Raw genomic sequence first — 12,228 nt, 5'->3', positions numbered from 1 at the left:
AGTTATGTAGTCGTCAAAAACTGCTGAACCGTCAACTATAGAGACTTATCATTATGGACTCTCACGGGTCGCTCATATCACACATAAACACAGGTGAATATATGTAAAGATAGAAAGAAGTAATTTTGTAAAGACTCTCACCTAACTACGACCTATAAGAACATGTCTGCAATCTAATATGAAAATGATCTCTACAACCGTACATATGCATTCCAACCAAACAAATGACCATGACACATGCCGAGATAAATATGGATATGTGAGGTATGGGCAGGAAGGGCTAAGATAAATTTGGATAAAAACAGAACTAAAAGCCAAGCTAGTAACTAAGGGAACCCAATTATAACAACATCCAACTTCTTGCTCAAGATTTCAATCGAAACGGTGCTAATAGTAAGCACGAATCTCACAATTTCCACAATTAGTCAACTCCCCATAAGATACAAATACAACATGGGACCAAAAATCGCCATTTAATAAGACTTTGAATTATGCGATTTTGATTTTTTTCTTTCGCTACTGCAGCAAGCAGTCGATCGACCAAGTGGGACGGTCGATCGAATGATCCTCTTTTTTTTCTCGAATCATTTTTTTCTTTCTTTTTTCTTTTTTTTTTTCTCTTTTTTTTTCTTGTCCTTTTCATCTTCCCAACATCATCTCAAAATGAGCATTAGCTACCAAAAACGAAATATCAATCCCAAGAACATAAACTACTAGCTTGACAAGGGCAGGCTAAATGTAGGATGTAGTAACGGGACAAAAAGGCTATTTTTGGCAGTGTGGAGCTTATGGGCAAAATGAATAAAGGTGTGACCTCTTCCACATGTGTCAACTAACCACGAACCCGAATGCATACAGGTATTAAGCAGATAAAGTTCATATTTATGCGTATTGATATAACATGTCTCACAAGGAGTGACTACTCACATTCTTAGATAAACCGGTCATGAATGTCACCAGTTATAAGCTCTAAACCTCAGAAATATAAGTAGTTTGCCATAAATCTAAGTCAAGTCTCAAGTTCAGCAAGAAATTTAACGAAAACTCGTAGGTATGCATACATGATTCTACTAATAACATGTCAATTAGCAAGGCTTAGGCATAAACAGATGCAAATGCAATGTCATCACTGAAATACTACCGTTCTGACTCAACCTATATGCTAAAATAAACGTGCAATTTTTTTTGAATTTTTGAATTTTTTTCAATTTTTTGAATTTTTGTATATATGTAGGAAATGAAATAACCAATGCAAACTGAAGTGCAATAAACGTGAAACATAAATGCAATAAAACATGTGAATGCAATGCAAAACCCTTCCCCAAACCAAATCATACAATGTCCCGATTGTGCAAAATCATATAATGAAATAAAAGGGAAACGAGAATTTGCGATAAATTAACTAAATAAGACATGAAGTTTAAAATCGGAAACTCACAAGACTTTAAGCGCAGCAAAAGGAAACCTTCCCAAACCAACGTGAGCTAGGAATTTTCAGTAGCCAGCAGTGCTACCATAGCACCTGAAAGGACAGAAAATACCGTGCATTATTCCGAGAAAACAAATTACGAAACGCAAAATTATGTGCAAAATAAGGAAATGGAAGAAAACAGAAATGAATCGGAGAATATTGGAGAAAAGACTCCCTCAACTCCGCAAATCGACCAAACACAGCAGGGGAAATAGTCGTGAGCAGGTACAGCAGCGGGGCACGGTCGATCGACCATAGCAGCCAGTCGATCGACCAGGGGTGACAAGAACAGAAGCCCCTGGTATCGCAGCTCAGTCGATCGACCATATTAGCCAGTCGATCGACTGAGAAACCTGCTGTAAGTTTCTGATTTCTTCGAATTAGCTCAATAAATTGAGCTAATATGGTCTATGAACCTGCAAATACACATAATAACGCGCCCTAAATTGCGCAAAACCCAAATGTAAAGTCTAAAGTCTTTAAATCCTAAGAAAACTTATAAAAGCGAAGTCTCGCGAACACCAAAGCAATAAAAAGTCTAACAAAAGCAATAAAATGCTTTAAAAAGTCTCAATCAACTAATAGTTGATCAAAAATGGCCACGGGATGGCCCACTTGCTCGGCTTCTGGCTGCAAGAAGTAGCCTCTACAGTGCTCATCTGCTCAGCGGCGCTCTTATCGACTCCAATATCCGCAGAACTCAACGGATCAGCATCTCTAACATCTTCCCAATCAATGACCTCGTCTGGCTCATCAAAATCAAAATCGGATCTCGTCACCCTGACTGGCTCCTCATCAGGCTCCTCATCAGTTGCATAGCTCAGACATCCTAGACCGCCTCTTTGAACGATTGGCTCCTTCACAGCTGGAGCAACATGCGGCCCCAACTTCCCCAAACCATTTCCTGCAATATCTAAAACTGAAGAATCTTCCTCCAATTTGCTCCCAATCTAGGGCGGAGGTGTTATAGCAGAAACAGGCATAGGGGTAGTGTGGACAAGGCCCTCGGGAACTGCGTCCGCGGGATCCACACCAGGCATAATCGACTCGAGGTTCTTTCGAATCGAATTAAGACAAATTAGAGTCGCCACCAAGTTTTTTGGGAACTTGGAATCGTTCAAGTCAACTTTACACCTTTCATCGAAAAGCATAAAGCCAATCGACTACGAGTGATTAAAGATAAAGACTTGTACCCTATATCACTCGATTTGAATGACTCTCGTAATCCAATGGTATTTAGACGGATCCACAAACCATAGATCTTGAGTAAGGGGTGAGGGTACGTGTTAGGAAGCCCATAAGGACACCTAACCCCGCCCGTCGATAACGGCCTCTACTAAGTCAAGTATCGGATTTCAAACAAGGTCATAGCTACTATGATATATGATATGCAAACATCGTTTTAAAACCCTAACATGTGAAGTTTCTATGTTGATTTAGATGCAACTAAACTAACTTTGTCAAAGTTGTAATTTAGCATGTGGATTGATTGATCTAACAACATATAAACGAAACAAACAAGGCTTGATGGGAATGGGGGAGCCGTTGGGATCTACCCTATTACAACCCAGGCATTTCATGCCGACACAACGATAAATTAAAGATACAACTCGATCTAAAATACAATGCTCTACACAAAACCGTACATGACGGCCTAGAAAAACGTGCACAAAGGGGTGGCCCACGGCTTACATGACTCACGGCCTTGGGTCACTCCTCGTAATGTGTGCTTTCACTTAATCTTATTGAATTAGACATAGGGCTACGCACCAACGCATGCATTAGCATAAATCGGGCCATGTTGCTTTAAACAACATGCGATTTACTACGCTCCTACATGCATTGGGGCACAACCATCTAACCAAACAAGACTAAGGTTTTGAAGAGGTTTTGACTCAATAAAAGAAAGCTAACTCGGAAATTACAACTCGATAAAAAACGATAAATTACAAGGGACAAAACAAATAAAGAACGAACGTTGCAAAACAAACGAAACAAGAAAAAACCAAAGGACACGGCCAAGCCTCACGGCCTAAAGCCACGTCCAACCCTAAGTCCTAGGTCGGGTTCATTAGTTAGATCGATTGATTTCAAAACAAGTTCGAAAGCGGGCTAGAAAACAAGTTAGAAACGACGTTGATCGATTTGAAAAGATACCTTGCAAACGCGCATTCTACACGGCCTAAAGGGGTCCAATTAGGTCAAGTTTGCTAATTAATTTAACTCATCGAGTGTTAATAAGAAGGTGCTAATCACGCACTCTTATACTAGCGAGAAATTAGGTGAAAGAGAGAGAGAGATGCATTCAATTAAGTTACAGAATTGTTAGTTGATTTTTAAAGCTACGTCGATGTACCCTAATGTGTCTAATTAGGTTATCAAATTGATCTAATGTCATCTAAATGAGTTATATGTTAACAATCAGAGGTCATACTAACATGAGACGGGTCCTACGGTGGGTCGAATCACACGAGAGAAGAGAGGGGTCAAAAGCGAAGAGCGAAGTCGGAATTCGTTTTATTAATGCCCTACCTTGAACACGAGGATATGTAAATGAGACGGGGGTGTACGACCGACTGATGTAGTGGTTTCTTTCCCATCTCAAGTCAACGCGGGTGTTCATGGTGGTACTTTAACTCATACTCGGACTAAACTAGTTTCATGGTTAATTTAAACGATAAATAAAAACGACAAACGAAATAAAACGAAACAATAAAAGAACAAACATAAAAAAACGAAATAAAAGGGAGAAAGAGGAGGATTTGATGCACCCTCAACCTACATGTATCTTTGACACCGTCTTGGGTCGTAATCGATGGTAGATTTTATCTCGAGAGGCCGTCGTCGACGAAGAAACAAAGCAAACAACACGTTTTTATCAAATCTGGACAGCAACTTTCAAACAGCGATTTCTCTCTCGTTTCACGGTGAAAATTCGATTTAAAAGATGTTTTGAAAACTAGAAAGAGAGGAGAACAGAGATCTTAAAACAATCCCTGCTCGTTTTGAGTTATTGGGCACGAAAAACGAGCATAAACAGAACTGGACAGACAGGAAAAGCCGCGAAAACAGAGTGTATAACACTCTGTTTTTCGAGGGAATTCGTGTACTCTCAAGGGCAATTTGGCTCGTAAATCTTTGTCTAATGTGTAGATGGATGTTGTGTGGTTAATTAGGAATAAGAAACTCGAATTTTGATGGAGGTTTGATGGAGGAACGAATTGTTTTTCGAAGAGGACACACAAACTGTTTCAGTTTGCAAGTCGGTTTTGTGGAGGGTTTTTGAGAGGCAATTAGGGTTTGTTTCTGGAGTTTAAAGCTTGTAAGTGAAGCTAGTATGTATGGAGAACTTAGAGGAATGAATGTATGGTGAAGGGGTGGTATTTATAAGGAGTTAAAGTAGAGTAAAAGGGGGGAGAGGCAGACGGGCTCATTCACGCATAGCTGCTGTCCAGCAGCTTTTATGAGGGTTTGAGAGGCTTTGTGACGGGTTTTCTTGGTGGTTTAGGTAAGGTAATATGGGTAGGATACTAGGGTATGAGTTAGGGTTAATGGGTACGGGTTTTGGTGGTATTTGGAGCGGGTTTTGGGCTCGGGATTTGAGCTGCAAAACAGGGGGGCTGCTCGTGTTTTTGTGCGAGCTGTTGGGGGTGATTTGGGGCATGGTTTGGGCCGTGGTTATGGGGTTCGAACTGGGGTTGGATGGGTAGAGGCTTAGGTTGGTTAGTGTACTCGAGATTCGTGCCAACTCGTAAAGAAAACGGGCTCAAAAACCGAGCTATAATCGAGCTCCAAAACGCTTGTTCAAAACGAGTTTTTTTCGATTTTTAAATCGATTTTTCAAATCGATTAACACATTAAAATAAATGATTTTTCAAATCAAATACACTCATAAAATGATTTTTCAAATCAAATATTTATTTTATTTTCAATAAAATAAACTTGAGAAAATAAATTCAAAATAAAACAATAAAATGAATTCACTTTTAAAAAAAACCTTTAATTTAAATATCATTTAAATTAATAAAATACTTCGTCGACAACGCTCATTCTACATCGTAAAACGAACCCAAATAATGACAATGACAACTAATAAATACATGTGTCCTATCATCATCGGGCGTTTGTCGGGTTCTCTATAAATTCCAATATCGACGGATACGGGTATCTACAGAGCCCCCACTTTGACTGAGGCTTGGACAAGGCGAAAGTCAAAGTATACCCCAGGTCCCTCTCGACCTGAGGATTTTGCGGGTCGTTTATAGTCCATTAGACTTGCGTATATAAGCTCGCCAGCCATAAGAAGAGACCATACCTGAAACTTCTTTGGGGATTGACTCTTGCTTCTGTTGTGTCAAGTTGTCATCGTTGGTCATCGACCCATAAAATTGCATATATGGTGGATTGAGCCTTATCCTTAGGCGCCTACGTATCCGTTTCTGACGGAATCAAACCCGCGTCGTAGTTTAAGCAATCGCCGACACATGCCCAAAGTTTATCATCTGTGGCGTATGTCCAAAACTCATCATCTCCGACATTTGCCCAAAATTTATCATCTCACTGGCACTTGTCCGAATGGGACGGGACTTTCCAAGGAGGTTGCCGCCGCTTTCATCATTTGCTTTCGGCTACGGAATTCTTCCATTTCATACTCTTGTATTGAATTGAATTCTTGGTGGATGTCATCCTTTACATCTTGATAATGGTCTCGGAAGCCAACGGCTTGAGAGCCCCGATTTGAATAATGGCTCTAAAGTCAAAGACTTTAGAGCCCCCAGTTGAAGCATATCCTGCTATAATTGAAACACAAAAACGTACTAGCAATAATCATCACATAAGCACATTTGGATCATCGATCCTAAAATTAGATCATTTGAAAGATTGGGTCATCGACCCGAAAATTGAATTTGAAAATTTTGAATAATTGGGTCATCGACCCGAATTTTGAATTTGACATCACTTGGAATGTTGGGTCATCAACCCAAAATTTGAAGTTGAAGTATTGGAATGCTGGGTCGTCGACCTAAAATTAAATTTGAATGACTGGGTCATCGACCCGAAATTTGAACAAGTTGAAAATTTTGAATAATTGGGCCATCGACCCAAATTTTGAATTTGAAATGAATCCCTTGGATGTTGGGTCGTCGACCCAAAATTTGATGCAAAAAGTTTTTTGAAATTTCGGAATTCTGAAATCTTTGGCATTTTGAAATCGAACCTTGACGGATGAGCAGGAAATATGACTCGGACACTCTGTATGACTCGTAAACAACGTGGACGTAGCCCGCTACCGTAAAACAAAAAAGGAAAATAAAACCGTAAGTGTGCACGGGTTTTAATTCGACTATTGACTTGTTGGAGGTAGAAATGTAAACTGGCCATTCTGGCGCCAAAAGATGGCAAATTGGAATCACAAGGCCATCAGACTTGAGACAGAGATATCGTATGGCATGGGCATGCTCCCAAGGGCACATGGGAATCAAGATCACTTGGCATTGACAAGGTGGATTAAACTCACGGAGCAACAACGTTGGCTTCGCCCAGACACTAAACACAGACTAATTTTACGAGAATACTTAGACATCACACATCACTCTTGTTGGGAACATTCTGTCACTCTTCTCCTCGCCTCCTTTCTTTTCAGCGAGTTTCGTCATTTCTTGCCACCGCCTTCTTTCTTTTCAGCGGGCTTTTATTATTTTTTCTTCCACGCCTTCTTTCTTTTCAGCGGGTTTTTCATATTTTCCGTTCCCAACAAAAACCCACACCTATCTGACTGAGCATCTTTGCCTACACCGTTAGATAAAGCTCATTCTGAGACTTGATACTATTCATCCAAACCTATATCCTTATCCTAGCCTACATCGAGTGCTAAGACCGACTCAAACAAAGGTGGCTTCATTTGGACTTGGTTAGGACCCGTAAGAAACCGACAAGGTGACAACTTGGTTGATGAGTGGATTGAATCCCTTATTCTGAAGGACTGCCTACGTATTCGCGTGGAGCGAAATCAAATCCGACGTAGTTCGATCATGGTGCATAAACATGGCATTTTGATTGTGTGTACACACTCGAAGGTTTCACCTAAGGTATCATGTCATATCCCATTCTAGCCTATAAAGTACCGTTAAATCCCGTGTTTGGGGTTAGGTGTAAAAGGCTTGGGTCTTTTGGGGATGTGGAGCTTGGCAACAAAAGGCTTGAATAGTGGACCGTCATTCTGAAGGTTCATTTTCTTGTGCTAAGGCCAACGGGTTATGGCTTATAACGTGGTTGGAAAAGGTTTCTCGGTTTTGACGAAATCCGAGTGCAAATGGGTTGGAAAACAATGTGGGTTCAAATCTCCATGTCTGGACCCTAAAGGCTAGGTATAACAACACAAGCGGAATGATTCTCAAAATTCCCGACTATCCCCTTGTAACTGTCTCAGGAAGGACTTAGGGGTAAAGAGGTTACTACTTAAGCTTTTGGGCTTCGCCCATTGAACTTCAACTATGGGTACTGGACTTGACTTATGGCTTCCGTAACTTCGACATCCAACCAAAAGCATTCTGCAATAACTTCAACATCTTTTTTTCTTTTTCTTTTTCATTCATCACTTTTTTTTTTCGTCTTTTCATTCTTTTTCATCTTTTTTCTCTCTTTGAAAATGATCTTCTATTCATTCTCTTAGTCACAAATGGATACACCTTGAAAACATGGCTTCGCCAACTAATTTGGGTAAGAACTAACAATTCCTTGTTAGAACGGGTTGATATCTTCTCTCTTCGAGATGGGATGATTTTGTTGGGGAAAAGGCTTGCCTTCCGTCATCGATAGAGGAAACAAGGAGCTAGTTCGGGTTCGTCATAGAATCATCTAAAAGCTTGTTATAAGACTGGTTTTGATGGAGGTTTTCTACCGCCAGACATGGAATAGGTAAAGGAATCAAACACGGAATCTTATTGTACCTTACGTTTTGAAACGGGACATATTTCTACCCAGGGATGCCTTTGAGTGTGTTGTGCATTTTATCATGTTTCAGAATGATTGAGGATGGGAAACAAGACATATTTGGAAACGAAACTGCAACTTTTTATTGGAAAGGCAATTGCTTAACAGACTCAAAGGAACGATTCCTAGGACACACCCTAGGTCATCGCGGGACAAACGACTCAACTTCAAGAAAAGAAAGTCCTAGACTCGACTCGACTAAGAAAAGAAAACAGATCCCGACTCATAATTTTTCAAATCTGGTCTGGAGCTTTCCCTTTTTCAGCTGTCAGCTTAGATGCTCGGTTCTAGTCCTTGATCCTTTTGATGGTCTACCTCCATCCTGAGGTAGTCCTCTGAGGATCTACGCCAGTGATGACGGTTGGTGAATCGAATTGTCCTTTATTAACTTCGTTAACGAGAGGAGTACATTCTAGAGCGAGACTTCCGATTTGAATTTCATTCTTCGGGTTTGGCAATAATTCAAAGAAATTCAAGAATATTTTCCCGATAAACACCCCTTTCAAGTGACATGGACGGATAAGATGGGAATAATCGACATTGTCTTCACCAGAAACAAAGTTGGCGTGATCGCCAAAGGGGTTGGTGACGTTATTGGGTTTAACAGTTGGGATTGGGAGCGTTCCGTTCTCAATCATGTCTTGAATTTCGTGCTTTAGTCTAAAGCACCTTTCAGTATCGTGTCCCTTCCCTTGATGGAAGGCACAGTAGGCATTCGGTTTGTACCATTTGCCTTGTTGTTCAGCGGGAGGGTCCGGAGTTGGACCAATAGGCTTTAGCTTTCCTTGGGCTATGAGCCTTTGGAGAGCGTATGTATAAGTGCATCCGATATCGGTGAATGCCCTAGGTGTTTGGCGCTGCGACTTCTTCGATTGCCCTTCTAAGAGATTGATGGCTTCATCAATATGGGTCATTGCTGGGGCTTTGCCCTTAGATGATGAGGCCCCTTGGTACCCTTTCGGCTTTTCAGCCTCTGCCATTCTGACGTCATCTTCTACCTTTATCCCGATTCTTATCAATTCTTTGAAAGAGCCAAAATTCTGGTATTTGAGCATTTAAAAAAGGTCGTAGATTCTTTACGAACTTATCTACCATTTCAACTTCATCGGGCTTCTTGGCTAACTTCACGCTTTCAGCGCGCCATCTTGCGAGGAATTCAGTAAAGCCCACTTTTTCCTTCTGTGTCATTACTTCCAAAGTCCTTATGTTGGTTTGAATCTCAACATTGTCAGCATAGTGCTTACAAAACTCCACCGTAATATCTTCGAAAGTGGGGAAGTTCTTAAGGTCCATATTGTAGAACCACGCCTTCGGGTGTTCATCTAGAGATTGGGCAAAAATTTCAGAGAGCATGTCCGCAGGTACTCACTTCAGTGCTAAGTACCCTTTATAGGCCTTAACATGGTGGACTGGATCTTCGGTGCCCTTGAACTTTAGGATGTCAGTGAGTACCATGTTCGTGGGTAACTTATCCTGAACTGGGGCATAGGCCCTAGCATTCTCATAGTGGATGTTCTTCCCTTGGGAGAGTTTCAGACGGTCTTCAATGAACTTGAACCGTTTCTCCAGATCAGTCAGAGGTGGGGTCGATAGAGGGGAATCTTCAACCAGCTTAGATTCGATTGCATCCATTCGGGTCATCATGAGGTTCACGGCCTCAGTGAGCTTGTTGACAACATCTTCCATTGCTTGACGTCGGGTTTTAGGCGGCCTTTCTACAAGAAAACCCCGAACCGAGTCAATAATTAAAGTAAGAGCCCCTGCACACTTAAGGACACGACACCAACTCGACTCAAGCAAAGACTCGACTCGAGACTGACTAACCAAAAGGTTCGAATCACGGCTGGATTTAGACCTTGATTCATTTTAGACTCGACAAGACGACATGACTCAAGCTGTCATAGCTCGATTCTAAACTGGACTCGGTGTGACTAAACCCGTGATTGGACCAACATAGTCCTTAGGTTCGGGTGAAACGTCCTAAAGGGCCTAGCTTGGACGTTTCTGTGGACTATCCTAGACCAAATGGTCGACCAACATGACTCAAAGCCCAAGAGGTGAGCTTGGGTGACCCAACAGGGTCGTGTTCTAGACTCTTGGAGCGGAAAAAACGTCTAGCCTAACACGGCCAGGACCCGGACACGACCCGACGCATTTCATGCTTGGTTGAGGTTCGAGAAACATTTTGGATTGAATTTGGAAAAAACAAATAATCGATTTGAAAATGAGATTTGAAATGGGCAGCATGCCGGCTATAAAAGCTTATTTTGGCCGAAAATTCTAGTCCTATTTGGGCAGCATTCCGCGTTTTGAAAATAATGCTATTTTGAAAGTAAGTTGTTCAAAAGTTCGGTTTTGAAATTGACATGGAAAATTTTGAAAATACTCGGGAAAACACCTTGCACATTGTCATTCTTATGTTATAAGGATGTATGCTCCTAGACATCTCTAAGTCTCGGCAAGTCTTCTACAAGAAGGTCTATGCCCTCCATCCTTTTGCGGTCTTATAGAGCAAGGGCCTTTAGGTAGAGTACCTAGAAGAGCATCCCCACCATCAAGAACCACGCGAGGCGGAGCGGAAGCAAGCAATGTGCGAGTTCCTGGCATAGTGGGACGTCGCCCCTCACGCATCACAAAGAAACGCTGGGACGGCCCGGGAAAATCCTTAAGGGTTTATGCATGAATCGTAGCACTATGAGTAATGTTTTACTTTCCAATACTTTCTTTTCAAGTTTCACCTCGGAGGAAAAGACCCTAGAAACAAAGTGTAACTAGTCCTCTTTTCCCCAGCGGAGTCGCCAAACTGTGGACAAGACCCTCGGGAACTGCGTTCGCGGGATCCACACCAGGCATAATCGACTCGAGGTTCTTTCGAATCGAATTAAGACAAATTAGAGTCGCCACCAAGTTTTTTGGGAACTTGGAACCGTTCAAGTCAACTTTACACCTTTCATCGAAAAGCATAAAGCCAATCGACTACGAGTGATTAAAGATAAAGACTTGTACCCTATATCACTCGATTTGAATGACTCTCGTAATCCAATGGTATTTAGACGGATCCACAAACCATAGATCTTGAGTAAGGGGTGAGGGTACGTGTTAGGAAGCCCATAAGGACACCTAACCCCGCCCGTCGATAACGGCCTCTACTAAGTCAAGTATCGGATTTCAAACAAGGTCATAGCTACTATGATATATGATATGCAAACATCGTTTTAAAACCCTAACATGTGAAGTTTCTATGTTGATTTAGATGCAACTAAACTAACTTTGTCAAAGTTGTAATTTAGCATGTGGATTGATTGATCTAACAACATATAAATGAAACAAACAAGGCTTGATGGGAATGGGGGAGCCGTTGGGATCTACCCTATTACAACCCAGGCATTTCATGCCGACACAACGATAAATTAAAGATACAACTCGATCTAAAATACAACGCTCTACACAAAACCGTACATGACGGCCTAGAAAAACGTGCACAAAGGGGTGGCCCACGGCTTACATGACTCACGGCCTTGGGTCACTCCTCGTAATGTGTGCTTTCACTTAATCTTATTGAATTAGAAATAGGGCTATGCACCAAAGCATGCATTAGCATAAATCGGGCCATGTTGCTTTAAACAACATGCGATTTACTACGCTCCTACATGCATTGGGGCACAACCATCTAACCAAACAAGACTAAGGTTTTGAAGAGGTTTTGACTCGATAAAAGAAAGCTAACTCGGAAATTACAACTCGATAACAAACGATAAATTACA

Source organism: Silene latifolia, chromosome 2, assembly GCF_048544455.1.
Source record: "Silene latifolia isolate original U9 population chromosome 2, ASM4854445v1, whole genome shotgun sequence".
Lineage (NCBI taxonomy): Eukaryota > Viridiplantae > Streptophyta > Magnoliopsida > Caryophyllales > Caryophyllaceae > Silene > Silene latifolia.
The sequence above is the reverse complement of the archived record's forward strand: the minus strand, read 5'-3'. Positions refer to the sequence as shown.